General features: G+C 32.0%; 2 protein-coding genes across 5 annotated transcripts in view; one reads left to right on the top strand and one right to left on the bottom strand.

Moving 5' to 3' along the window:
• Nucleotides 1-27,696, top strand: part of LOC142322266 (N(4)-(Beta-N-acetylglucosaminyl)-L-asparaginase-like) — an 869,152-nt gene that overhangs the window by 90,289 nt on the left and 751,167 nt on the right. The window contains exon 4 of one of the 3 annotated variants that reach the window (XM_075361162.1): nucleotides 6,154-6,445. The exons of the other annotated variants lie outside the window; for them this stretch is intronic. The gene's annotated coding sequence lies outside the window, so the exon portion shown is untranslated. The remainder of the gene's footprint in view (nucleotides 1-6,153; nucleotides 6,446-27,696) is intronic. 3 annotated transcript variants of the gene reach the window in all.
• Nucleotides 1-27,696, bottom strand: part of LOC142322267 (zwei Ig domain protein zig-8-like) — a 694,854-nt gene that overhangs the window by 318,268 nt on the left and 348,890 nt on the right. The gene's annotated exons all lie outside the window — the stretch shown is intronic.

The following is a 27,696-nucleotide window of genomic DNA, read 5'->3' as shown; positions in this document are numbered from 1 at the left end:
TAACTTCCGTTTTATTAAAGGTAAACGTAAAAAAATTTTAATATTTTGTTCTAGTCTTGGTTTTCCAAGTTTATTGAGCGAACATTTACCACAATTTTATGTGCAAAATGAAAAAGTTATATAAATAATTCATACTTTTGACACAATTTCTTGAATCTTAAATTTTTGTGGCTATTTTGTTATAGTTTAAACACCTAACATAATTTAATACAAAATGAAGATAATAATATAATATAATAAAAAAAAATTATAATAATTGTCAATCGCTTAAAAATAAACGGATCAAATCAGTAGCTTAAAAGAGTCAAATAAATAAGTAAAATTCTTACATATATACCCTTACTTTTCTGCAGACGGAATCGGCAGATATAAATTAGAAAATTCTATACTTGCGTATTGAATTATAGATTTACGAAACGATTACGATTTTTACTTTTTACTTTTGTAATTGGAAAAATTTCGGTTTTCAGATTGCATCGGAAATATCCATGTTGACCATCCCTGAATCCATTTTGACTAGTTTCGGCGTGACGTCTGAACGTCATAACTCAAATACGATTAGCCGTCGAATGTTGAAATTTTGGATTTAGGACTGTTGTAACATCTACTTGTGCACCTCCCCCTTTGATTGCAATCCAATGGACCAAAAGTTTCCGAAAGAAGCCAAAAATCAAAACCATTTGGATTTTGGACTATCTCTTAACTGCAGTAATAAGCTCTTATTGAAAACTTTTCAACGATATTTCATAAATGGTACTAATTTTCATCAGTTCCAGAGTTATATCTCATTAAAATTTTAATTAATGAAATATTTGGATCTAATGAGGTGAAGGCACATCGACGAGAATCCGACTTCATTTCCTTTTTTTTAACTTTCTTTTAATTTAAATATATTGATTTATTAATAATTATTAACCTGTGATTGTAAAAAAAAAGTTACAATAAATAATAATTCAATAATAACAAAAAAATAAATAAATAAAAATGTGGGAAAAAAAGTAATAAAAAATATATGTAATTTAATAGGGTACAAGGAAATCATGTGGTATCCACATCAGATTTTTTAATTGTAAGAGAAAGTTATTAACAAAACTTAAGAGAATGAAAACGTAAAGCAAAATAAATTTTTAAAATTGAATCTTTAAATAAAGAAATAAAATAGGCTAATTTTTGAAAAGATTTGTTTAATTTTAGAAAGATCTTTTCTAAATCGAAACAGTATTTCTGCTTCTACATTTATTTATGAAAAATAGACTTATTTCTGTTTAAAGTTTTGATTTAGGACTTTAGAGGTCCTTTTATCTTTTGGAAAGTAAAAAACGAACAGAATAACGTATTATAGAATTTCAAAAGCTCTATTAAGGAAACAAAATACATTTAGTTGTATTTACATAATAGCGATTAATTGAAGCAAAAGTGGGCAGTAAGAAAGGTGAAAAAACAAAAAGCAGAGGTTTTTCTGTTATGTAATTGATAAATATCATGTGGCGGTTGGTACCAGTTGAAATTTAAATAGATTAATAAAACTATTTGATACAAAGTTTTAGGTTTAACTGTAAAAAAGAAAATCTGGCAGATGATTACTCTAAAAAGAAGAAATAGTTTTGGTAAGCTTGGCATCAAGTAACTAAGTTTCTGTTTAGAAGAAAATTATAAAACAATAATACAAAATATTTAATTGAAATTGATAGTATAAATATAAATATATGGAGATAATTTGAGTTAGGGTTTTTCTTGAGACGAAAGAACGGGAAAAGTGAATTAAGAATTAAACATAAAATTTGACACAAAACGTTTTTGCGCTAAGTTATGATTTTAGAACACTCAAGAATAGTTTTTAATGTTATCAATAATGTTTAGCTTGCAGTTTTATGTTTTAACTGGATCCACAACATCGCATGTGTAAATAGCGTTCATGAGTAATCCTTTTTATATTCGTAACTTTCCAAGGAACACTGATACAAGCATTTATACTCTGAGCATAAATTGATTAATAATAATATTAATTAAAAAACAATGTCAGTTCGTCTAGTTTTATAAAGTAGATTTAGTGCATCTTAGAAAAAAAAGGGGTAATTCTGTTTAGTAAATTATACAATAAATCTAATATTAAAAATTTATTGGAGTACAATAAATTTAATTTTGTTATTGGTTATTTAACAATTAAATTATTTTGTTTTAATATTTTTATTTAATTTTCAATATACTCCAGAATAATGAAGTTTTATTAAATAATCTTTAAAAAAAAAAAATCTTATTAATTTTGTAGAAATTTTTCATTCTTTTTGAACAATTGCAAGTGTTTGTAACCATTTTATGTTTAAACTAAACTATTCTTACAACCGCAGCTTTGTCATCTTCATCACGTACAACCCAACCGCAAACCATAGCAAAACTTAATGTAATCCGTTTAAAAGCATAAATAAAATTTAAATAACATCCTTCGTTTAATTTATTTCATAATATTTATCTTCTCTCTCAAAATTAGAAGAACAATAACTACTTTAAAAAACAAAATTTTATTAATTTTTTTAACTAATGTTGATGTTGCAATCTGTTCAACTAGTTGCTAACAATAATTCCCCCTCCACGCCCAAAGAGTTGAGGATGATATACATAACATGTAAATGAGGTGCAGTCTTATACAGACTCAGGCCGATCATGCTGATACGTGTGGTTAATTGAACTCCATCCACCAAACTATATACCGATATCGACTGTCTAAAATTTAAATGCGTTTAAAAATTAAAAGCAATTAACTTTTACTAGGATTTGAAACTCAGAACCTCCGTCTTGGAAAATTAGCTGTTAAACAAGTGATATGAGACAACGAGTTAACCATTAGATCAACCCGGTGGGGAAAAGTTTATTTGCATATCATTCCGTTAACTAATGTCTTCCAAATGAATTTTTTTTTCGTTCAAAAATTTATAACTTTACAACATTCATCAGTGATGAATCTTTTTTTTTTTTACAAATAGTCGTTTAACTATGGCACTTCTAAGTATTTATATGTTTAATTATATAAGTTAATAACAAAAAAAAATTACGTAGATAAAAACAACCATATTTAATTAATTATATATTATTACTTATATTATCTTCTTTGTATATACATAAATTTCGCTTTCACATATCATGTATGATTCTATACATTTATGCACGACATAAACTGTTCCCACTCACATCGTATCGCCATGCAAAATAAACTTTGAATAAACTAAATTCAACTACAGGCTTAGATGGGGCCAATATGGTGGCCGGTATACCTAATTTATGAGACGTTTAAATGGTCTCTCTACAATAAATGGGATGGTCTCCACACCAGATTACAGAGCTTATTTAGAATTTATGGACATTATTGACTACAGCGAGGAATATGAGGTTTGGAATGTGGGGCATGAAATGTGTTTGATGAGTGAGAAATGTTTTAGTGAGGTTGAAAATTTTATACATTTTAAAGAATGTAAGGTTGTAAAGCAGTGAATTTAATTCTATATCATATATTTAAGGATATAAACATGCTAAAGGGCTGTGAATTTTAAAAAAAGGTATGTTTTTTGCAATAAAATAAGAAAGTAATGGTATAAAAAAAAAATATTTCACTGTTTATCCACGATAATAAAATTCAGAAGCAACAGTTTACTAGAATCAAAACATGCATATTAACATAATTAAAAAAAAAAAGAATTATTTTCTTTCTACATAAAAATGTAAACAATTTCAAGAGTATTTTGAGTGTATAAATAAATATATGTAAGTAATCCTTGCTCTGTAATAATCTGTATTAAATTCATCATATTTATTACTCGTATTTCCGAAATCTCAATTTCATACATTCGTATCTCTGTCTTTATCTACAGTTTTTACCGTGCTCCACCATTTCAAAATTAAAAACCCGATATCATAATACGTTACTCTTCAACATAGTATGTCTCTTTACAAAACTGTGCCTTGAATTTTTCTTCTATCCCGTAATATCTACACCTTAAGATTTCAGTTTGAATTTTTATCGATCTACCTAATTTTCAACATCCTCTTATGACACAATATTTTGAAGGTCTCAATTCTTTTCTTTCAGATTTTTCCTCTTTCCATGTTTCACTTATAAAGTCCTAAATTCCATAAAAATATTGCTTGTTCCAAAATAAATATATTGTTTCTATAAAAATATGCTTGTTCATTATTGCATACTTTGATTTGTGTACTGCTATTGAATACTTTTTTAATTTTATTAGACCTAAATGCAACAAAACTTTCCATTTCTAGTAAACTTTGTATCTCATTTTTAATATTTTATTTTGCATAATCTACCTGTTTATATCATATATCATAATCTTTATTTTTTTTTATTTATTTTTAGACTTCGTTCTTTTCCAACTACAAATCCATGGTATAATGTATTTTTTCTATTATCTCTGGTATATGAAAAAATAACATATCATCAACAGATCTTGGATGATAAATAGATTTATTAATTTTCGATATTTAATATTCCTGCACTTCTTTACATACAAAAAAATTGAAGAACACCGGACGCAAACTACAAACTTCACAACATTCTTTCTGAACCGGATTAATTTCTTTAGTTGTCTATTGTTTACCTTTATCATTGCGCTATCTGATTCTTGAACGGGTTTTTTGTAAGTCTTCTTTCTCTACATTTCAATCGGATTATCTTTAAAATATTAAACATTCATTCTACATTATCAAACGCTTTCTCCAGATATAAGTGGATATATAAGTGATTTTATTCTTTATAAATCTGTCTTTCAAAATCAAACTGCGGTCTCTGTTGAATACATTATCATTCTGAACTCTGAAGGTCTTTATTTAATACATCATCTATCACTTGTGATGTATATATATATATATTTTAGGAATATACATATATATATATATATAGTCACAGTCAAATGGTATTCATTTACTAGCAGTAATGATTCTACATACTTTTCTAACTCTAGTTTCAAATATTAAATCACGTGTTTATTATCAATTTCAAAATTATATCCTTGTAGTTTTTAATAACTATAAAAAAATTATTCATATGTAGCTTACTTAAAAAAAAGTTTTGTTTTAATGTGTCATCCCTCTCTAAAATATTTATTAAATGTAAAATGGAAGATAACTGGAATTTCGATGAAAAAGACGATGAGAATAACTTAATTATTACGCCATAATTGCGGAGAATATACTTTCGCGTTTCAGAAGGGGGCTAAAATTTGAATTATGTTAAAAAAATACCGAAAAGTACTCTAAGGTTTTTCTTTAGTTCTTGAAGATAAATTTACGTAATGGGATAGAATTCTATCGATACATAGAGAACTGATTTTTAAAAATAATATCATTTTCAATTTTTTACTTATTGATTTTACTTTTTGATTATGCTTAAGACTAAAAAAAATAAAACAAGTGTTATAAATGCTTCAGTTCAGTTCAGTCGTAATAAGTAAGAAAATTATGATAATAATGATTCATTTTCTTAATAATTCGATTTTACATTCGTCTTCTCATACTACTACACATATTTGTAGTAAGAATAAGCCTTTCGGTAAAGTAATAAAAGATAAGTTATGACTATTTTTAACTTCTTTAACAGTAATAGAGTTTAAAAAAGTAATATTAAAAATGTAGTGTCACTACTTTTTGTTCAACATCGCTAACATATCCTACATTATCTCAAAAACTGGTAGTACCATTTGTAAACAACAAAAGTAAAGTTTCAAGAGATCAAAAACGTTAATTAACCCTTGACGGGAATATTTTCAATTATATATCCATCAATCATATCATAACTGACATTCAGAATAACCGGAGAATACGGAGATTATGATATGACGATGAAGTAAAAAAAGTAGTGGTAGGTGATTTGTTTAGGAGAAAAAATATACACCTTCAAAAGAAGCTTGCGAGAAACTATTAAGATTATTACGGGTAAAGGAAAATGCTGTCATTTGAGCGATTAAAAATTTAAATTTACTCACTCCTGAATGATCTTGAAAATATTCGCAAAAAACTGCATTTGGAGGGAACAATTGGAACACACTCTCTGACTGATTAAAGGAAAATTGGAGATAAAAGATTATGAGTGTTTAAACCCTGATTTAAGGCGTTACACATTTTCATGTTTACTTTTCCTTTTCTGTTTAGCCTCCGGAACCACCGCAAGGTATTACTTCAGAGGATGAATGAGGATGATATGTAGGAATGTAAATGAAGTGTAGTCTCAGATCGACCATTCCTGAGAAATGTGGTTAATTTAAACCCAACTACCAAAGAACACCGGTATCCAAGATCCAGTATTCAAATCCGTATAAAAGCAACTGCCTTTACTAGGATTTGTACCTTAGAACTCTCAACTTCGAAATCAGCTTATTTGAGATGACGAGTTAACCACTAGACCAGCCCGGAAGGCTTTCATGTTTACTTTGAAGATGACAAGGTACTCTTTAATTTAATATTAATTTTAACCTTAAAATAGAATACTTTAATTAAACATTAATTTTAACACTACTTTTATGTTCAGTATTGAATCAAACTTAGCCAACAATTTTAAATGTTTAATATTAATTTTTCATGAAACTTGCATGTTTTTTTAAATAATTGCTGTAATTTCATGAAAGTGAGAAATACATTTTTTATTCGGCAATCTAATACTTTATTTTTAATCACAGAATTTACTGATTTAATTTTAATTTACGTATTTTATTTAATTTTTAAATTCAATATAAAATGTAATGATTAAGTGAACACAAAAAAAAAGTTAAGCTAGGCAGAAGAAACCCTTTTAAAATGATATTAAGATTGCAACGGAAAAGATCTCTTCTTTTTATTACTTCTTTGTTACTAATTAGAGTGCACATTTTAAATGCTAAATCTTTTCAATCTACGATGAAATATACTAAATTATTCATTTAGAAAAAGAAATTTCAAAAAATAACACTTTAAAATTTTCTCAGAAATTAAATTAATTGTTCAGCAATTTCGATCATTGAAATTTTATACCAAATTTACGTACTTTACATTTTAAATTTTTTCATACTTTACGTATACACTTTAAATTTTAAAGTAAAAATTCAATCATTATTAGTAAAGATTTGTAATAAGCTGAATATTTTTAAATTTCACTTTCGTGAAAATATTTCTCTTAATTCTTAAAATATTAAAAAATAAATAAAAATTTTAATGTTCAAAATATTAAAATTAAATATTTAATTAATTAAAACATTATATTTAAAATAAATTAAATGATATTCTTTGAATTCATTCCTAATAGATACTTTTTCTTATTTCATGGAAATGGAGATAATTAAAAAAATATAAATATACTGGAAAATAGTATTTAATATATATATATAGAATATTCTTGTATATGACCTGAACAACCTATTTCTAAACGATGGGTATTCGTTTCGTAAAACATTAATCAGAACAAGAAATAAATTATTCGTTATTTATCATCAAAAATCCAGAGGCTAATTAAAAAATGGTTATAAAATTAAGAGTACATCAAACCAATTTATCTATATGTATAAAAATAACATGTGAGACTCATAAACAATGCCAAGCAAAAACTATTGAAGATAAATCAATTACAATTTGCATACACGTTATTCTTACAATGTTAGTGCACTAAGGAAGGATTTCTTTTTAAATTCCCCGTTTAAAGGGTTTAATGAAGTAAAATTGATATTTACATTTTTTTCTTTTTTGGTATCAAATGAAGATATCAACTTCATTATTGGTGTGTTTAAACTTTATTTGAGTTTCTCAATTTCTAGATCTTTTGAAATTCAGCTTTGAAAGGGATTGAAGAAAAGTAAAAAAATTTATTTTGAACAATAATTGAAAATTTACAATATTTCTGATTATACTAAACATACATTCAGAAGATTTGGCCTTGCAATTACACTTCAGGTAAATACTTCAAAACCATTTTCGGATTTTTTAAATCCCGATTTTTTAAGAGATGCGACAATGTACAGCGGGGTGGCTCAACCAACAGCCACTACCACTGTTACAGTATGTGCGACGCGACTGGCTGGACCTGGCTTCGATTACGTGACCAAAAAATATAAAATAAAAAATAAATTGACCGCGACGGGAAACGCAAGTAACCATATAGAGCAGGCGAAGCTGCGACGGAGATGCTGTTGTTTTTTTTTTTTATAAAAACGTTAACAGATTTTACAAAAAAAAGAAAAAAGTTAACAGATATATATATATATATATATATATATATATATATATATATCTGATTATAATATATAAATATATGTATAAATATATTAACATATAAATTATGTTATCAGGATTTAAACATATTAATTTAGAATATGTCTCAAGTCACGTTTTAAAAAATACATAAATTGAAAACATAATTTAATTTGAAGTGCTCTTTACCGTTCTGTGTTTTTATTGTGCCGTAATTGAAATTACATATTCATTTTCGTATTCGTTAAAATTTAATTTTGATTGTGATCGTATCCTTCTTCGTAGGAGAGGACAGTAACTTCCTCAACTCTGTCGATAATAGAGAAACCAGACCAAGCAACGCCATCTCCTGAAGTCCTGAATGAATGCATCAAAAGATATACTTAACTATATTTTTGATGCTCATATTATGTTTATACTATTATCTATCAGTTTTTGGCATATATGTATCAGCAGACAGAAAGAGCAAAACTTACGGAATATGACATATAGGAATTAATTTATAAATTTTGTATACTACAATGGAGGTTTTGAAATTTGTTGAGTTAACTATAAATAAGAATTCCTAACAAGATCATTAAGAAATTTTTGTAAGAATTATAATTAAACATCATTTTTTTAAAGCTAATTTGAAACAAGATATAAGTTTCTATTTAAATGAATAAAATAATACAAATTAAATCACTGGTTATGATATATCAAATATTTTTTTAAAAATATGGGAATCAATTCATTTTTAAACTAATTTTGGTGGAATTATGGGAGAGATAGTAGCTATTTTAAAATGAAACAATGTATCCTACAATCTAGTTAATAAGAAAGCTAACTGATAAAGAAAATTAAAGTGATGATATTCTACCAATTTCAACAGTCATCCAGATGACAAAAACAGAAATATAAGGTAGATAAAACTTGTCAAATAGATTTGTACTTTATCAAAAAATCTGACGTGGACACCTCATGATTTCCTTGTACGCCTATTAATTTTTTTTTTTGTCTTCAGTCATTTGACTGGTTTGATGCAGCTCTCCAAGATTATCTATCTAGTGCTAGTCGTTTCATTTCAGTATACCCGCTACATACTACATCCCTAACAATTTGTTTTACCCTATTAAATTAGGGTAAAACAAATAAGTTTATAATAAATGTAAGTACTTATAAAAATGAGAGTTCCCCTTGTTAGAACTAAATATTTCACTAATTAAAATTTTATTTGGCTATAACTCTGGAACCAATGAAAATAAATACCACTTACGATATATCATTGAAAAGATCTCAATGAGGGCTTATTACTACAGTTAAAGAAAATTTCAAAATCCAATTTTTTTAGATGAGGCTTTTTTGGACACTTTTCGACCAGTCTATTGCAATTAAAAGGAAGGTGCACAACTAGATGTTATAACAGTCCTAAATCCAAAATTTCAACATCTTACGGTAATCATTTATGAGTTATTCGAGATACAATACTTCGTACAAAGAAGTAAATACCTTTATTCTGTGAAAGTGAAATTTATATGGTGCTATATAATCTAATCGAAGTATTTTGCAAATAAAAACAGTATTCATTTTCACATTTCCATCGTAAAAAATTACAGAAAAATTACGCGTAAATCCAGTTTTCTGCTCGATCAAATACACTATAATGCTCATTTATATTCTCCTAATTAAGCGATTTAAAACTTTTGTTACAATTGAAAGTAAATTTTTTTAGTTACGTACTTACATAAAATCAATACGAAGCATAATCTTAGTTTTAAATAATAATTAATTCTGCTACCAGTTTAGCAGAACTATAAAATAATAAACAAAACTAATTTAAAACTGTACAAAATAATTTGTAAAATAACAGTTCAAGAAACGATAATTTTTTTTAAAGTTTCATAAGTGGCGAAAACAGTGGCAATAGAAATTACTTCACTGAAAACGTTTATATTCTAATACTCAAAAGGCAAAAAGTTCTAAAAAAATGTAAACTTTTACTTTAATTCTTTCTTATTTTTAATAAAAAATATCTTCTTTATAAGGCATTTCTTTGACTGAAACCAAAAGAAAAAATTAAGGAAATGCAATAAAAGAAACCTTCAAAACGCAACTTCAAAAATTACCTAAGCAAATTTTAAAAATTAAATGTAACCTTTAATTTTTATAATAATTATTTTTTATTTAGTCCTTGAAAAAATAAAAGACGATATCTACCTAAATTTTTATCAAACATTTCTGATTAAGAAGAACTTCATAATAATTATATAGAGCTACAAATATAGCTTAACTTCGTTTCTTTTGATTCCTTTTTATCTTCTATTTCTCTCATTTATTAAGTTAAAAATTATACATTTTTATTTTTTGTCTACCTGATTTATCATGATTATGAATAAAATATTATAAGCCGTAAAATATATATGAATTTAAAGGTCTCTGCATTTTTTTAATATTTATACACGCAGGTATAACATTTTATTAGATCTATAAAAATAAGCTGAGGTATTGGAACAATATAACCCGGCCGATTTCCAGTGCTCAATATGGTTTTGAAACAGTCTACTAAGCAATTTCCGACATTGAAAACAAGAAAATATTTGTTTAGTTTCCTAAATATCTTTGTGAACTGAGAGTATAACATTTTTTTTATTAAACATGCGCTCTCAAAATCAGTTTAGATTTTTGTAATTACAGAGTTGAATTTGCATATGTAGAGTTACAAAAACGCATAAAATCATATTAAATTAATAATATAAATATTATTTAAAAATTATCTAAGTAATTTGTCGATCCATTCTTAAATCGTTTTTTATAATTATTTTAATTTTTACTTTCACTGCCATTTCCGCATTGTGCTTTATCTAAGGGTTTCTTTACGCAAAATGTAGACAGGATAACATCTGAAGAGTGAAGGAATCTTGGGTTGCTTTTATGGATAAGACGTTATTTCCAGAGAGTGAACACAATCTGTCATCTCTGCCAAACCACTGTTAGGCCAGTATTGTAATATTGTTCAGTGATTTAGAACTACAATAGAGTGTTTAGTAATCTAAAGATTGAAACTGTGCAAAGGAAATTCCTTTAGAATTTAAGGCAGCCAGAGCTGAATAAGCACCGATGTTCATATTTAGCGGAATGTAGTAAACCGGGCATTACGACCTTAGAATCAAGGAGAAAAATGCAAGATGCTTTGTCAATTTATTAAGGAATCCATGGACTTCTTTATGTTGACAACTCGGGTTTATGCATCATGTGTATGAATAATAGAAGATATACTTTATTTAAATATTCATACCGAACCTCTTATCTCCAATGATTAGATTTATTGAAAGCCTTAACGTGGTTAATGATAGCGGAGTCGATGTATTTTATAAAAATTTAATAACATTTAAAAGAAAAATTAGGAAGATATGTTTTGATAATAATTCCTGATACCTGATTTATTCATAATCACTTCTCTTTTTCTGCCGGCACGGATTCGATATTATTTAATCTATTTATTACCGGTTTTGTTAAATTATATTTATTTTTGCTCTTGGTATTAGAGTTTAAATTATTTTAGGCAGTAGTATTTTATAATTAGGATCGACTTTGTTAATTTTTTGTATTTTTGATATTCTGTTTATTTTAGATTATTTACATTTTTCATGTACTGTTTGATTTGATTACCTATATTTTCTGTAGCTTATTTTTATTTATCGATAACAGAAGCTAATTACTGACAATGAAATTTAATTATTTCTGTAAATTCCTAAATTCTCGATAGAATAGTACATTAAGGTTTCTGACATTACTGTTATTCTGGACTTCTGTCTTCCTCGCTTCCCTGTTTATGGATTAGGTATCTCCATGGAGGCGGGGGATGCCTATAGTGATGAAATGAGGCCAGCCAAAAATAAACATAATCAAAAAAAAAATTTTTTTTTTTATTTTTTAAATATTTGTTATCATTATTATTTAATTGCCAATCTGTGGGTTAATCCTTGAATTATTATAATTATTATACAATGACAGTCAGTGGGTCAACGCACCTGTGGATGAATTTTAGCGTTTCTGTCTTTCATTCAAATGGTTCTGGGTTCGAATTTGAGTAAGCTAGGAATTTTTCACACTCTACAAAAATTCATCATAACGGAATTAGGAAAAAACCTACAACTACTAAATATATAACTTATTGTTTACTTTTCTACACTTTTCTTTGTAAACCTGGTATTGGATAATGTTTGTTTCTTATGTGGTCAGCTATAATAATAATTGTCAAAATACCTAAATATATGCACATGAACTAAAATATTTTATCTATTAATTCTCTTAAGTTTAAGAATTTTTGCTTTTTAAGATGTGTTAATCAAATCTATTTCATAGTGTAGTATTTCTGTTGCTGTCCGTGAAGTAACGCACCCACACATTCGTGACGTGATCTATAAATTCCGTAATAACTTAACTATTTTTAAATGAAATAATGGTTTTTTTTTTTAGTTTTGTTAATTATGGTTTAACGTAATTAATTCATCTCAGATTTTATGGTATTAGGTGAGGGAAGAAATAATGTTTAGTCTAGCAAAATCGAAGAGATTAATAAGATTTTTATTTTTACTAGCTTGATGAACCTTAGAGATTCAATTAATCTTTCATCGGAATGAAAATTTTGATATAATGTGTTAGAAAATTATCTTAATAAGAATTTATTAGGTACTACCGGTTAAGATTATTTTGAGTACGTTGAGAATATTATGAAATGTATCGGATATCTGTAAAACTCCTGAAATAAAAATAAAAACAGTTTTCAACTCCTAAGGAAAGAAATATAAAATGAATGGTTTTCAAAAATGTGTAATTTATTGTTATTATTAGAGTGGAGTGCTGTACTGACGTAATAAATATGATCGGAATTTTTTTTTTTTTTTTAATTATTGGTTTATCGGTTGTATTTTAACAGGTTCATGCTTCACCCCAAAACCCATGAAAGCCACGGCTGTGGTTATCATAATGATGTGGTTTGAACGGTAGCTGGAGAAGGCAGAAGTAGTTTTAGTAGCAGGGTATGGTTTGACTGGTTGGTTTTGGAGTTTGTTGGGAATAGTGAAGCAGAGGAAACGCACAGTACGGTGCGGTTCGGTAGCCCCAAATCTGATCCCGAGAGAATGAGTCCGAACGAAGTTAAACCTCCTCATTCTCTATCCATCACTACCTACTCTTTATACATAAGCCCATCTCCTTTGTGTGAGAAAAACTACAGGGGCTTGTTAGAAAAACGTGCTTTTTTGAACATTGTGTCAGTGCTAAATGATGTAATTCGATAAATGTAACATACTTTTGACGATGAAATAATTGTTTTTTTTTTTGGAATATAAGAATAGCAGACCTTAGAATCTCCTTGAAAAAAAATATATATATTGTTAGTCTAAAGTTAGATATAATATATATTTTTTTAATTTCATAATTTATTTAATGACAGTTTGAGGATTTTATAAGACAAAACGTTGGTATTTATAAAATTAAAAGAAAAATAAACAGTTTATACACTTATAATTTAGTATAAATAATGTTAAAAGTACATTTATTTATTCATATTTTCAGAAAATCTAATTAGGTCATAAGTCTAAAGTTTAAAAGAAGATATTATTTAACTGAATCACTGAAATCTCTACTAGAAATAATTTGAAATTTTATTTTTTTTAAATTTTTACAAATAAAAAAAGAAAATCAAACTTTTTTCAAAGTATTCAAAAACACTTAAATCCTTGGTGACATTATAAATGCTTTTATTTTTTGAAGAACTGTCATGATCCTGTTGTTGCCTTTTATCAAAATTGTAGGAGGATTAAAAAATATCAAAAGTGATGTGATTATATTACTAATCATAATTTTCATTGAAAAAATAAAATAGAAAAAAAGTGTTGTAAACGTTGTAATATTTTTACAAATTAATTTAATTATATATTTTTATAAAATCTTTGTTTAAAATAAAAGTACAAGTAATAAGCAATTTCTTTGTTAGCAAAATTGCTAAAAAAAATTATTTTCTTTTTTTACGTAAAAACGCAAAGAAATTACTTTGTTGTAACGAAAAAAATGTTTGATGTAAATAACCATTTTCCATTTTTATTACAACACCTATCTGAATTTTTTGCCAAAAATTATTTTTGTTTTAAAAATATTTAATAAACTCATTTAAAAGAAATCTCAATTATTTGTTACTAATTGTAAGATTTTGATTGCATTATAAATCACAATATCTTGGATTGAAACTTAAAATATTAAATTATATAATATTTTAAATAACACTGAAAAACTTACTTTCTATGTTTTTGTCAATGAATATGATTGTTGATATTGATTTAAAAAATATAAAATTTTGTAATGATAAACTGAAGCAAATTTTATAATAAAACATTTTAAAACACTTTCTTATCAAATCTTTTCAGTATTTTCTGTGACCTTCCTTACCGTAAATTGTGCTGCAATTCTCACACTTGTATCACCTGATGTTAGACCTTGCAGTACTTATTTTAATAGGCAGACAAATATAAAAAAATTTGTTAGATTAGTGAGTTCATTTAATATCTAGTTTTTTTTTTTTAAGTATATTAATAAAAGATCATATTTGCAGGTTGTTAAAAACATAAACAAAACTAGAAATACTATACTAAATAAATAGACATAGTTCAAATCTAACACAGCTTTCAACCACATCCTAAATACCATCTAGCAAATTAAGAAAAAAATAATAAACCACCTGCATTAACATAGTTTATACCAGCTGAGAACAGCAGCACCAATTACTGTGATGATGGTCAAAAGGACCATTCTTTAAGACTAAAAACAATTTGAAGTAAATTATTTAAAATCATTTTATTAAAAAAATTGGGTCAATTTGTCTTTGCAAAAGTTTGTCATTTTTAATTTTTACTTTTCATTATTATTTCACTGTTAATTATTTTCAAAAACTCATATTGTTATGTTAAGTCAGTCATATTATTACAGCATTTGGTGTAGCTTCAATCTAAGTGTAAATAGTTATATATTTACACGTATATATGCATACATTTCTGTTAATGTAGCAACTTTACATACAACCTGTGCATGTAAATTAGTATTGCTTTTAATACTTATTAATATAAACTACCAGTTTTCTGATTACTCAGTTATTCTGAGATCTTGTTTTACTCTAATACACCATGAATTTAAAAGCTGTACCCACATACATTGAACATAAATTAAAATATTGGTAGTCAAAGGTTAGTTTCTGTTTTCTATTATGTTCTAATTATTTATTAATGTATGCAAGAATTATTTTAATTAAAGAGATCTGCCTCTTCACACATCCAGGGTTGTATTGCAAAGTTAAAATTATTCAACATTATTCATCTACATGACAAATATTGATTTTTGTTTTAAAAGTTCAATCTATTATAATAAGGAACACAGCTTATCCATATTATTTATATGCAAATGTACATTTAAACTTTTCTGAATTAAAATTAATTTGATTAAAAATAAAGAAAATTTAAGGTAGCTTACTGCAACCTTTTCATAAATATAAAAATCTAAGTGTTTATTATGGGGGAGTGGTTAGTTCTTTCTTTAATCAAGAATCTGATAGATATCATGTAATGTGCAAGACCTAAGTTCAAATAAAACAAAAGACATGTTGATGTATTAGAGTCACAATCCTATAAGTTAGTAAACTGCAAAAAGTCTTGTCATTTTCAAAAATAGAAGCTATCTTCAGGAAAAACAGTTATAAAATGTCACTGGAGGTGATAAAGAAGAGTTAAGTAATTTTAAATCAGAAAAATGTCATTTTATACCTATATTACCATGCTAGACTCGGAAAAATATAACTAAATATACTTTTACAAGTACATATACTATATTGATAACTTTGCAGTGTAATTTCTAATTGAAATCCACTATATACTGTTGGTTTAGTCATTGCTTATTTCAATTAAAAATACTGCCTTTTAAATTTTGGCCTTAACTACTGATAAAAAATGTTTGGATAATAAGTGGATTTACAGTTTTTAAAAGGTCTATGTAAACTCTAAACATATTAAAGGAAATACCATTTGCATGAATACAAACTGTTTATTATTGAAAATGTAATTTAGTTTTTTGTTTTTAATATTTTTTTTTAAATTTATATACCCAATTTGAAAACAGCTATAAAAATAAATGAGTAAAAAATTAACTGGTTAAGATACATCTTCATTAAAAAGAATTCTAGATTCTAGAAAATAAAAATTTAAAGAAATTCTATAACAATACTTGTTTTTACTCGTTTTTGATACAACAAAATGGATTAAAGAAAAATTATACCTACCTGAAATAATAAAATTTTATTTTTTGTTATAACAAAAGATTGGCTGAATCTTATCTCATCTATGAACATTACAATAAATCACTAACAATTTGTAATTTTAAGAATACTATAGAATAAATATCTTCAATGTTTCAGGATTACTAAAATGAAAGCAAATTTAAAATTATCGTTAACAAACAAAGTAGCACTGGTATGAAATTTACATGCTTTATGATGTTTAAGAGTGCTTTATTTACATGTTTATGATGTTTAAAAGTAATAATCTGAGAACGATTTTAAGATAGAAATTAGTTCAACTAATGAAGGGAAGAAATAAAAATTAAAAATTGCAAATGAACTTTATGGTAAATATAAAAAATACCATAAAAAACTGGATTCATTAAAGAAAGAAGAATAAAAAATGATGTGGATTACCAGATGGATGATTAAAAAATGAAGACAGAAGAAAATATCAGAACAGGAAGGTTCTACTGAAAGTTAATAATGAGTTAAGAAGGTAATTCAAAAGCATAGAAGTGGCTTTCAGGCATATTCTCAGATGTATAAAATTTAGAAAGAAAGAAAGGAATGAGCTAATGTATAAAAAAAAACCATAAAATTTGTAAATTATTACTGATAAGTGGAGAAGAAGTGCAGAAACAGACGATCTTGCCAGTAAAATGTTAAAGTGTTATATAAAAAGAAAGAAGAAATACTTAAAAGATAAAAAGAATATATCAAGGAACTACCATTCAGAAGATGAGATTGTAACAAATAAGGATGAAGGTTAGAAGCAGCAATTCTAAAATCATAAGGTTTAAAAGGAATAAAAAATGTACTTAGTAAAAAAAAATTATAGAGTTCGATGAATTAAGTTATTGTGTGTCTTAATTAAGGAGAATTGCAGGTGATGAAACTGTATAATGTAACAATAATGGAATATGTTTAGAATAAATTTTCTCAGAATGATCTTGCAAACAAAAACTATCAAGATTATAGATAAATTTTTTAATTTCACACACAGCAAAGATTCTGTGTGAGAATTCTGAAGTCTAAGTAAAATCTTGAAGAAAATAGTTAAAGAAAATCGAAGTGAGTTTAGGAACGTAAGAAGTACAGCGGATGTGACTGAGCTAAAAACTATTAATGAGAGTAGATATAAAGAAAGAGATAAAAGAAATGAGTGTTTCATAGATGTGGAAAAAGATTTGATTTTATTGAAATGATTAAACTAATAGGTTTGAGAAGAAGAGGAATGAGATAAGATGTTGCTTATTAACATTGCTTGTCCTTACCGATCTAGCTTTCATGCTAGACTGAATCCCTGATAACTCCCTAGTTACTTAAGGATGCAATGCACTCCCTTTGCCAGAGGGAGTTACATGTGCTAACGATCAAACAATATACCAGAATTGTTAGTTGGAGGGAAGAAGGATGGTTGGTGAATTTAGGTTACAAGTGAAACAAGTGGAAAAGTACACATACATGAGTGTTAACAGAAAATTGTAAAGTGAAAATTAAATAGATTCAGAGTAGTTGTTGTTAAGAAAGGTTTAGTAGAAGAAATAGTTATTAATTATTAAAGGTTAGTTCGTTCTTATGAAGATAGCATGATAATATTAGCAGTAATAATGTTATTTTTGTATTTAGAAATATTTTGCCTCTCTGTTTATTATTCTACTTAGGTTAGTAAATTGAGTTCTTGTTTCAATGGTAGTGTTATTTTATCTTAATATTCCAACTGACATGTTGCAAAAGAAGGAATTATAATTTTTTTTTTTCTCTTTGAGGTTTAGGGGCATTGACACTACTGTGGTTATTACATGCTAAAAAAAAAGAAGATATCTCTTTTCTCTTGATAAGAACACTGGAGACAGTCAGAAGACTAGTCTTCTCAATAGATATCAGCTAATAAATACATTTATCAAACAAAGGTTTTTTCAACACCAAAACACAAGATGACAAGAGGATAAAGGGCTCTTGCCACTTAAAAACACTTAAAACTAATATACGAGTATTAATACACTTAAAAACAATTTTTTTTAACCTTCGGGACTACCGTTAGGTATTGCTTCAGAGGATAAGATGAATGATTTGTAGCATGTGTGCAAATGACATACCTGACCAGGATTCGAACCCGGAACCTCCGGTAGAATGGTAGAGTCCGAGACTCTACCACTCGCACCACAGAGGCCAGCGTTTTTTTTGTTGTTTTTTTCCATTTTTCTTCTTCTTCTCCCCCGGGCTGGATCCTGTAGTTAACTATTACACAGCCCAGGGGAATGTCTTTTACTCTAATGTGCCTCCACGTCTCGGTCCGCTGGTCGGATTTCACTTTGCGCCCGCTTCAACCCTCAGAATAGGATCCACTAGGCTCGGCTATGCCGTCCCTGGGTCTCCACTCCGGGAGCCGGGACTCGGTCTTCATGCCAGTAACTCTAACGGGGACACCACGAGTGAGGCATCCCCGCCGAGACTCGGTCCCGGCATTAAAACACACGAATTATTTCTATCGATATGTCAAAAAATATCAAAATAAATTATAAAATTATTCAATAATATTAAAAAAAAGGACTAACTTCTTAAGTTTTATCGCCTAGGTTTACACTTAAGCTCTTTTCTCCATCTCCCTGAAAGCCGTGATGTCAAATTCAAAAGATTCTCTAATGCTTCGGAGATGGATCCTTCCGATCCTCCGCGATAAATTACGGAGGATTCTTGCTGCCGTCATCAGATGATACTGTCTCAGATGGTGCGGTGAGTAAAACGAGACTCGATGCACTCCCCGCTAAAGCGTGAAATGCTCCTTCTCTCACTTAAAGGCCTCCGACCATTCGGAGGCTCTTTAGTGTGTTGTCCTACATTTTCATTTCTAACATTTTAATTTTTTTTTTCTTACTTCCCTGAACGGGAAATTTTTTCAATTTTCACTTTGGCTTCAGATCTCTTTTTTATTTTCCTTAACATTTTCATTTTTCTCATCTTAGAACTGGTCGAATGTTCATACCCTGGTGGAGAAGTACTCTTTTATTTAGTCACATCTGCTTTTATCCTTGACGGCTTCAGGTTGCTAGCCCTACGTGTTCGCTTCTTCATCTTTTGATCAATGATCCATTCTGTTAAGTTTGCTAAGTCTGGTGCTATTTTATTTATCACGTCCTTTTGTTTAAAAGAAACTGTTGGATCAGGATCAGCAGTAACCTGTACATTAGATGTGGCCTTTGCCATTGTAGAGAAACATGATTTTCCTCATTCAAAGTAGCTGACTTTCAGAATGGTCTTCACCTCCTACATCGCTACTTTTTCCTTACATTTCGGAAATTTTCGTGATCCGATACTCTGATATCCATTACGATTAATACGTATCGGTGGGTCCCTGCACGGATCATCTGGGTACAACGAGTCGCCACAAGTGCAAATTTGTTTTCTCGTGCATCGCGTTGCTGTGTATCCTAATTTCTGACGTCAAAAATACCGCAATGATGTCAAAACATTCGACGCAAAGGGTACGATTTCTCCGTTTCGTCGTGTATTCAGTCGTCAATATGCATGAACTCTCTCCTTAGAGTTCTTCTACAATTTCATCTTCTCTGCAGTTCAACAAATTCCTGCACACAACTATTCCTTTGGAAATATTTAGTGTACCAAGTTAGTGTTTAGGGCACAACCATAACACCAATGAGTGTTCTTCGCACTCAGTAACCGAGGTGACAGTATGTTATCCAATTTTGGAAATTGATCGTGGAAAAATCCCCTTCAGTTTTCTTAATCACCAAATATTTTGGCATCGCTTCATTTACTTTTGGTCGAAACTTACTTCGATCTTTATTTTCTACGTCGCTAAACTTCACTCCGTTTCTTCTTTTCGCTTGCGAAGGCAAAGGCTCTCCAGGATGAGGGTTTTTACATAGAACTTCTGCCGTGGTAGTAGAATGTTCCATACTCAGTACGTCAATATGGCATATTGACGTATATACGTCAATATGACAAACAGTCAATGTGTCACAAGGTGCTGGCGGAGAGACGGTTGGATGCCTCGGATCATTAATAGCCAGTTAGCCACCTCTCACAGATTTAACCCGAGCCGAGGAGTCAGGTACTGACTGACCCACTAAGCCGACTTCCATCAACAGGGTTCGCACGTAGGAGTAAAGGCTTCTATATCCTTACCCATGGGACAATCCCTGCCAAGGGCCAAAATGACTGACTTACACTGGGCGGTTCAAGACATCGGCAGAGCAAACTCACAGCAGCTCATCCTCAATCCGGCTCCGCAATCCGAAAGAGGGATGAACAATCTCCGTCCATAAACAACGAAACTGAGAAGTACGACTGCAACCAGTTCGGAACCTCGAATCCCGTAATCCCGGGAGCTCCTGTGCAAACCATTGCCCCGTTGGCCGACATAAGTACAAGTATCGAAGTGTGGTGACGTTCCCTGTTGTCCCCGACGTGAGCGTAGATGTTACTGCACAGACGTGGAGTTGGAGTTTATCCAGGGTATTCTTATTAACCCACCGGGTTGGTCTAGTGGTGAACGCGTCTTCCCAAATCAGCTGATTTGGAAGTCGAGAGTTCCAGCGTTCAAGTCCTAGTAAAGCCAGTTATTTTTACACGAATTTGAATACTAGATCGTGGATACCGGTGTTCTTTGGTGGTTGGGTTTCAATTAACCACACATCTCAGGAATGGTCGAACTGAGAATGTACAAGACTACACTTCATTTACACTCATACATATCATCCTCATTCATTCTCTTTTTTTTTCTTCTTTTTTTTTCTCTCAGCTCCCCTGGGCCGGACCGACTTGTTGGTATTACGCCGCCCAGGGGAGTGTCTTTAAACTCAAATAGGCCTCCCCACCTACCGGCTATATACCGGCATGGCAGGTCGGCCTACCGGTTAGCTCTTTTTGAGAGTTCTTTATTAATATTGCCCTTTTGGACACCATGCCAGACCCAGGCGCCGGGTCCCTTCAGTATTCAGTGTGCTGTTGCCTGACTGTTACCCGTGGAGTCCTTGGTGGCTCATCAGTGCCAACACACCGCAGCATGCTGGACCTCACCAGCAAGGCTGTCCACCCAGTCCTATTCTAGCCAACACCTTGTCTTCTCTCATCGGAGTATTTCTGTAGAACAACTTGTCTAACAAAACTAGCAAAATTATTCCAGTTTGACTCGCTTCTTAGCATGTAGTCTATTGTTGTCTCTGGAGTTATACCTGTGAGTGCCTTACTATGTCTAAGTGTGTCCCACCTATTGCACTCAAAAAAGGTGTGCTCAGCATCATCTATCTCGTTGCAAATTGGCTCTTCTCTATTGCCTATTTTGTGCAGGTAGTTATTGAAGGAACCATGTCCTGTAAAAAACTGCGATAGGTGATGATCAACCTCACCAAATCTTCTCGACAACCATGGCTTGATGTTGGGGATGAGGGTTCTCGTCCATTGACCCACAGCTTCCTGCGACCATCTTTCCTGCCAGATATTATAAACAGCATCACTGACCTCTTGTTCTGGCTTGCCTTGTGCCCTCTCCACCCTCTTTTTTGCGATTAGGTCAATAGGAGGTGTACCCGATAACACGCACAGGGCGGCATAGGACACTGCCCTGTATGCGGACACAACACCTAGGAGCACACACCTGTGTGTCCTCGCCGGTCTCTCTTTGTTGCGCCTGATGGCGATAGAGCGCCACCAGGCCGGAACGGCATACATAAGCGAAGACACGACGGTGGTCGCCAGTAAACGGCGCTTTGAGGCCCGAGGGGCATTCTGCGATGACATAATGATGTTTAGACTTTTTATCATCTTTTCTGCCTTGTTGCATACATTGACTATGTGGTCGGTGTATCTACCGTTTTTCTGGAGGATAACTCCTAAGTACTTGATGTTATTCGCTTCTTCTATAGCATGACCGTTGATGGAAATATTGAACGGTTCTAGCACTCTTCTACCCGTAAAGGCAATACACCGGCATTTTTCTGTAGACAGTTGCAGACCCCTGGACCTCAACCACTCCTGTATAGTGTCGATGGCCGCATACACCCTCTCCCGCACCTCCAAGACCGTCCTTCCCTCTACGAGGACTGCAAGGTCATCTGCATAAGCCAGGACCTGGACGCCGACAGGAAACTCCTTCTGAAGGAGTTCATCTATAATCACCAGCCACAACAACGGCCCCAGAACAGAGCCCTGCGGAACTCCACCGTGCATTTGAAAATGTACTGTTTCTTCCTGTGCTTTTACCAGACATCCTCTGTTGAACAAGTAACATTCAATTTGCCTACGCAGGTACGGGCTGAGGCCCCTAACCGCAATTGCGTCATTAATGTGACCTCAACCAATAGCCCCGAACGCGTTTTTTATGTCTGGTGACAGCATCAGTGGAATTCTCCTGGTTCGCCAAGTGCCTCTCTTCACCTCGTCGGCCCATTTCGAAATTCGGCAGATAGCCTGCACGGTGGATCGCCCCCGCATAAACCCGTACTGGTTAGGACTGATTCTGGCTCCCTCTTCTAGTTCTTTGAAGATGCGGCCAGCCAGCATCTTTTCTACTAGCTTCCCCATCATGTTAAGGAGGCTCAGGGGTCTATAGGTTATATCTTCCTCCGAAGAGGTGCCTTTAGGTAGGAATACCACTCTGGCCTCCTTCCAGCAGTCGGGGAAGTTTCGGTTCTCCATGCCGTGGCTGGCAATCTCGAGCATCTCCCAGGGTGCCTTCTGAACCAGCCCCTTGATCACTGCCGCGGGAATCTTGTCCGGGCCAGGGCTCTTTTTGGTTGCCAAACTCCTCGCCGCAAGTTGTAGCTCTTCCATGGTGAATCTTCTATTGTCGCAAGGTGTGGATCTCACGATATCAGGCACGATATGCGGGAACAACCTGGCTACCTCCTTTGCAACACTGGTCTTATTGAGGATAGGCATACGTCTCCCGAACTTTTTGGTCACAATACGATGTGCCTGGCTCCAGGGAATGCTGTCAAGCTCTTCGCAGAGCCTGATCCAGCAATCCTTTTTACGTCTCTTAATAGCCTTATTGAGCGTTCTTCTTGCCTCGAGGTATCTATTGGCTATTTCCTGGTACCCTTCTCTGTTATTTCTAAGAATACGTTGTTTCCTTCTCCTAAGGGACTGGAGCTCTTGTCTCATTGCTTCAATTTCAGCAGTCCACCAAAATACGGAGCGCCTCCTTGTATTGTTAGCTGCCATTCTGTCCATTTCCTGCTTTATTATATTAGATAAAGCCTCAGGTGATTGTTGATGTCTATCAGACAGTCTACTTGCAGTCCTGTTGACGATTTGCTGTATTTGTACTGATGAGAATCTCGGTGGGGGGGGGGGGAGTGCACTTCACGCCTGAAATCTACGTCTTTCAAATCCAAGATAGAGGCGCGGTGATCGCTCGCGATATCTTCTGAGAGAACCATCCACTGGTACTGATTCCTCCTCTACCTGCAGTCCAGTCTCCTACAGTCCAGGAGGTCAGCAAGGATCTGTCCCCTCCTGTTGGTGTGTCGACTGCCAGCCGCCACCATTTTGCTGTTAAAATCACCCAACATTACGATCCTCTTGGTTGAATTGGTAATCACACCTTGTAAAGTGTCGATTAAGTTAGTAAAGTCCGCGATCGCAATGTTGGGCGAAATGTACACACTCACGAATAGAGTTGTTTCGGTCTCAACAGACACCACGCCACTACCTCTAAACTTGAAATTCCATTGTATACTATGACTTACGTCAATAATGGCAACATCTCCCGACATATCAACAGTCCATCCATGTTTGGCAGCTTCATATTTATTGGGTTCGGTGACCACAAGGAGGTCTACGTTCTTGTCTGCAACAACACGACTAATTAAGTCGTGAGCGAGAATACTCCTATTGGCATTCGCTAACATAGTCCTAATCATGCAATTTTTTCTTACATTGCCATGCTCCAGTCCTGTGTTCACCGCTCTTACAATCGAGGCATTGCTTAGGTTCAAGACGATCCGCTACCTTGTGACCTCTGCTACCGCAGTTGAAGCACAAATCGAGCCTATCTGGCTCATTCGTGCCTTCTGTGGCCCGTGCCCCAACAACGGTAGCACCTGTCTTCATCTTCCCGGATGTACGCCCGGCAACTAATCCATCCGATTCTTATTCTTTCCTCGACCAGTTTGCATGCCGCTCTGTAAGAGGTCATGACCGTAATATTTTGTGTCTCGCCAAAACCTTTCCTCATGGATGTTATCTTGACTTCCTCGCTAGAACCCACGCGATTTATAATGGCGGCCATAACCTCTTGCTCTGTTGTGTCATGCTCGACATCTCGGATGTGCAAAACAGTTCTCCTTCCAGCTCTGCTTTTTATATCAACGTGAAGGTCGGCAGCCTTGTCCCTCAGGATAGATTTAAATTGTTCCGCTTTCTCTGCACCCTGTATCCTAACGTGGAGCTCCTCGTTACGGCCCTTTCGCAATGAGATGACGTTATTTGCCTCCTTGCTGGTGACAGCATCCTTCATGGACCGGAGAAGCTCCGCGTACATTTTTCCTTCTGCCTTAACAATCACTGTTCGGGTTTGTTCCACCGGTGGAGTAGCCTTCTTTATCGGGATTTGATTATTACCGATGTGCCTGGTCCCACCATCCCCTTGGAGAGTTAACACATATACAGGTGTTTCCCTTGCTCTGAAGATATACGATATGATCTTCTTGGCAAAATTTCCCATCCTGCCAGAAGGCACGCTGAATTTGGCGACTGTATAGCTATCTTTTTGAACGCCTTCAATCGAAGAAAGGGTTTCCTTTTCCGGGGTTCTCGAGTCATAATGTATCTTAAATTATTAGAGTTATTTCGTCTTTTATGATGTCACCAGCTGCGAGTTTGTTACCCATATCCTGCTCACCTACTCTCCTTAAATCTCTAAGAGTACAAGTGTCTTTGACTTCAGGTGAAAGGTCAGTAACCAACTTTAGCTTGCCCCTAAGTGAGTTAGGCCACCTTTTAGGGAGGAGCTCAATGAGTTCTTCATCACGCAAATCGCTGGTCAAAATATACTCCATGTAATCGTCACCCGCAATAGGGTCCGTTTGGGTAGCTTGGGAAGTCTTTGTGTCTGGAGAGGACAGCTCAGAAAGCGCATTCAGTCCCTCGTATACTCGCCTTAGATCCTGTTCATGGGTCGCAATGTATTTATTCAAACCTGGGCCTAAATGCTGTTTCAACGATATCAGTATCAGACCCAATTGGTATGCTAGACTGCTCACTATATCGGGTGCCTCTTCTTCTCCTCGGAAGATCCTTGACGGAGCCTCTTCTTCCCTTTTAGATCGGTTTTCTTGACCGTCGTCGATTTTTTCATTGTGCTGCTACTTTGGGCGGATGTTCCATCCATAGGGAGTGAACCACGTCTTCGCATGATATAGTACTGTACTCAGGGGGCCGTCCCAAGTTCTACGAATACCCACTAGGGGGTAGGGCCCCAAATTTTTTTTTTTGGGGGGGGGGTGTTGAGGGGGTAAGAAAAATGTATGTGACCGAAAATGGGGTCAAAATATTTGTGTGGGGGTCGTGGGGGTAGGGGGTTAGGGAAGGTTTTGGGACGAATTTATGTCCAGGTAGGAAGGAAATCGAGTGGGTAGTTCTCGAGATATTAGTAGAAATGTAATTCCCTAATAAAACAGCTCTGAGGACTTAGAAAAAATCTCTACTCGTACGACGGTAATACGAGAGAATAATTACAAGTCCTTGTTTACTACAATAAACACGCCTGTATGAGCCTGTGTATTAACTTAGAAAAATTTCGCTATGAATTGAATAATTCTAATCTCAAATTCACTATATAACTTATTAAAAAAGTAGTTTTAACTCACTTGATCGTACTTATAGTAACGTCCAATAAAAGTACGATGCACTAGAAACGTAAAAACCCATTCACCTGTTATAAATCTTCAGATTTAGAAGGTAAAAAACACAATATCCATAGCTCACTAATAAAGCTGAAAAAACTCTAATAACTTTTTTAGTCCGTGACCGAATTCAAAAAAACTTACTATACTTGTCCGTTATCCTTATCACTTTAGTCCCTAAATGCCGTATCCGAAATATAAACCAAAAAAACAATCTAAAACACTAAAAAGTGTTTTATTATCCTCATTCATCCTCTGAAGTATTATCTAAACGGTAGTTACCGGAGGCTAAACGGGAAAAAGAAAGGAAGGGTATTATTATTATTTAATTCTTGAGAAATGGTATTTCATTTCGGCGAATCAGAAATACTAAATGATAGGATACCTAAGAACTATTTGATAATGGTAAATAAAATAGGTAACACATATATTATTTTGAGATTGGCGCTTTTATAGTATTAAATTAGTTTATAGAATTAGTATTTCAATTATTTCATAGAGTCAGCACTTTGTGTTAATGTAACCTAGATAACATACAAATTTTTATAAAGAAAAACTAGGAGACAGAGAAATTCTTTCTATAAACAAAAGTTTTTCTTGTTCTAATGAAGTATAAATTTAGTAAAATTTCTCCTAGTTTTAGGAGCTTTGGCTTAGTGCTTCAAGCAACTAAATATTATATCAGTAGTGACGTTATAAATAAAATTTTGTTAATTTTAATTTCCTACAAAAACGAAAACTTGATATAAGAACCCACTTTTCTACTTTAAGTAGTTCGATATATTAACTTCTCATTATGTCTGAAATTTGCTTTATAATAAAAAATAGATGACAATTTTGTTTACATGTGTCTGTCTCTCTGTAGGCTAAACTAGTCGTTGTAATTGGAAAGTGTTGCACTAATTTATGGAAGGAAAATAAAAATGCACATGTGAACTTCATTAAAAGAAAATATTACTATACTACTTTTGAAAAAATTCAAATACTTTCTAAACGCTGCATTATTTACTGATTTTCGTCAGAATTATGCATTATTACGAAAAGGTTATTGAGATTAAGTAACAATCATACCACCTTTCAGAAAAAATAAATTAAATTTATAATTGAATAATTTCTAGCCGTAAATTATTTTATATGAGCTAAAAGAATTTCATATTGCAGGACAATACACCGTTTGTTATTAAGAAAAACTAATGAATGGTTGTAGTATAATATACCTTAAGTAATTTCACTTAAGTTAATGAAATCTAAAGTAATTAATTACGGCTAGTATTTAGTCAAATTACGAATACACCCACAGCT

This window comes from Lycorma delicatula, chromosome 3, assembly GCF_047948215.1.
Source record: "Lycorma delicatula isolate Av1 chromosome 3, ASM4794821v1, whole genome shotgun sequence".
NCBI classification, from domain to species: domain Eukaryota; kingdom Metazoa; phylum Arthropoda; class Insecta; order Hemiptera; family Fulgoridae; genus Lycorma; species Lycorma delicatula.
The sequence above is the reverse complement of the archived record's forward strand: the minus strand, read 5'-3'. Positions and strand labels throughout refer to the sequence as shown.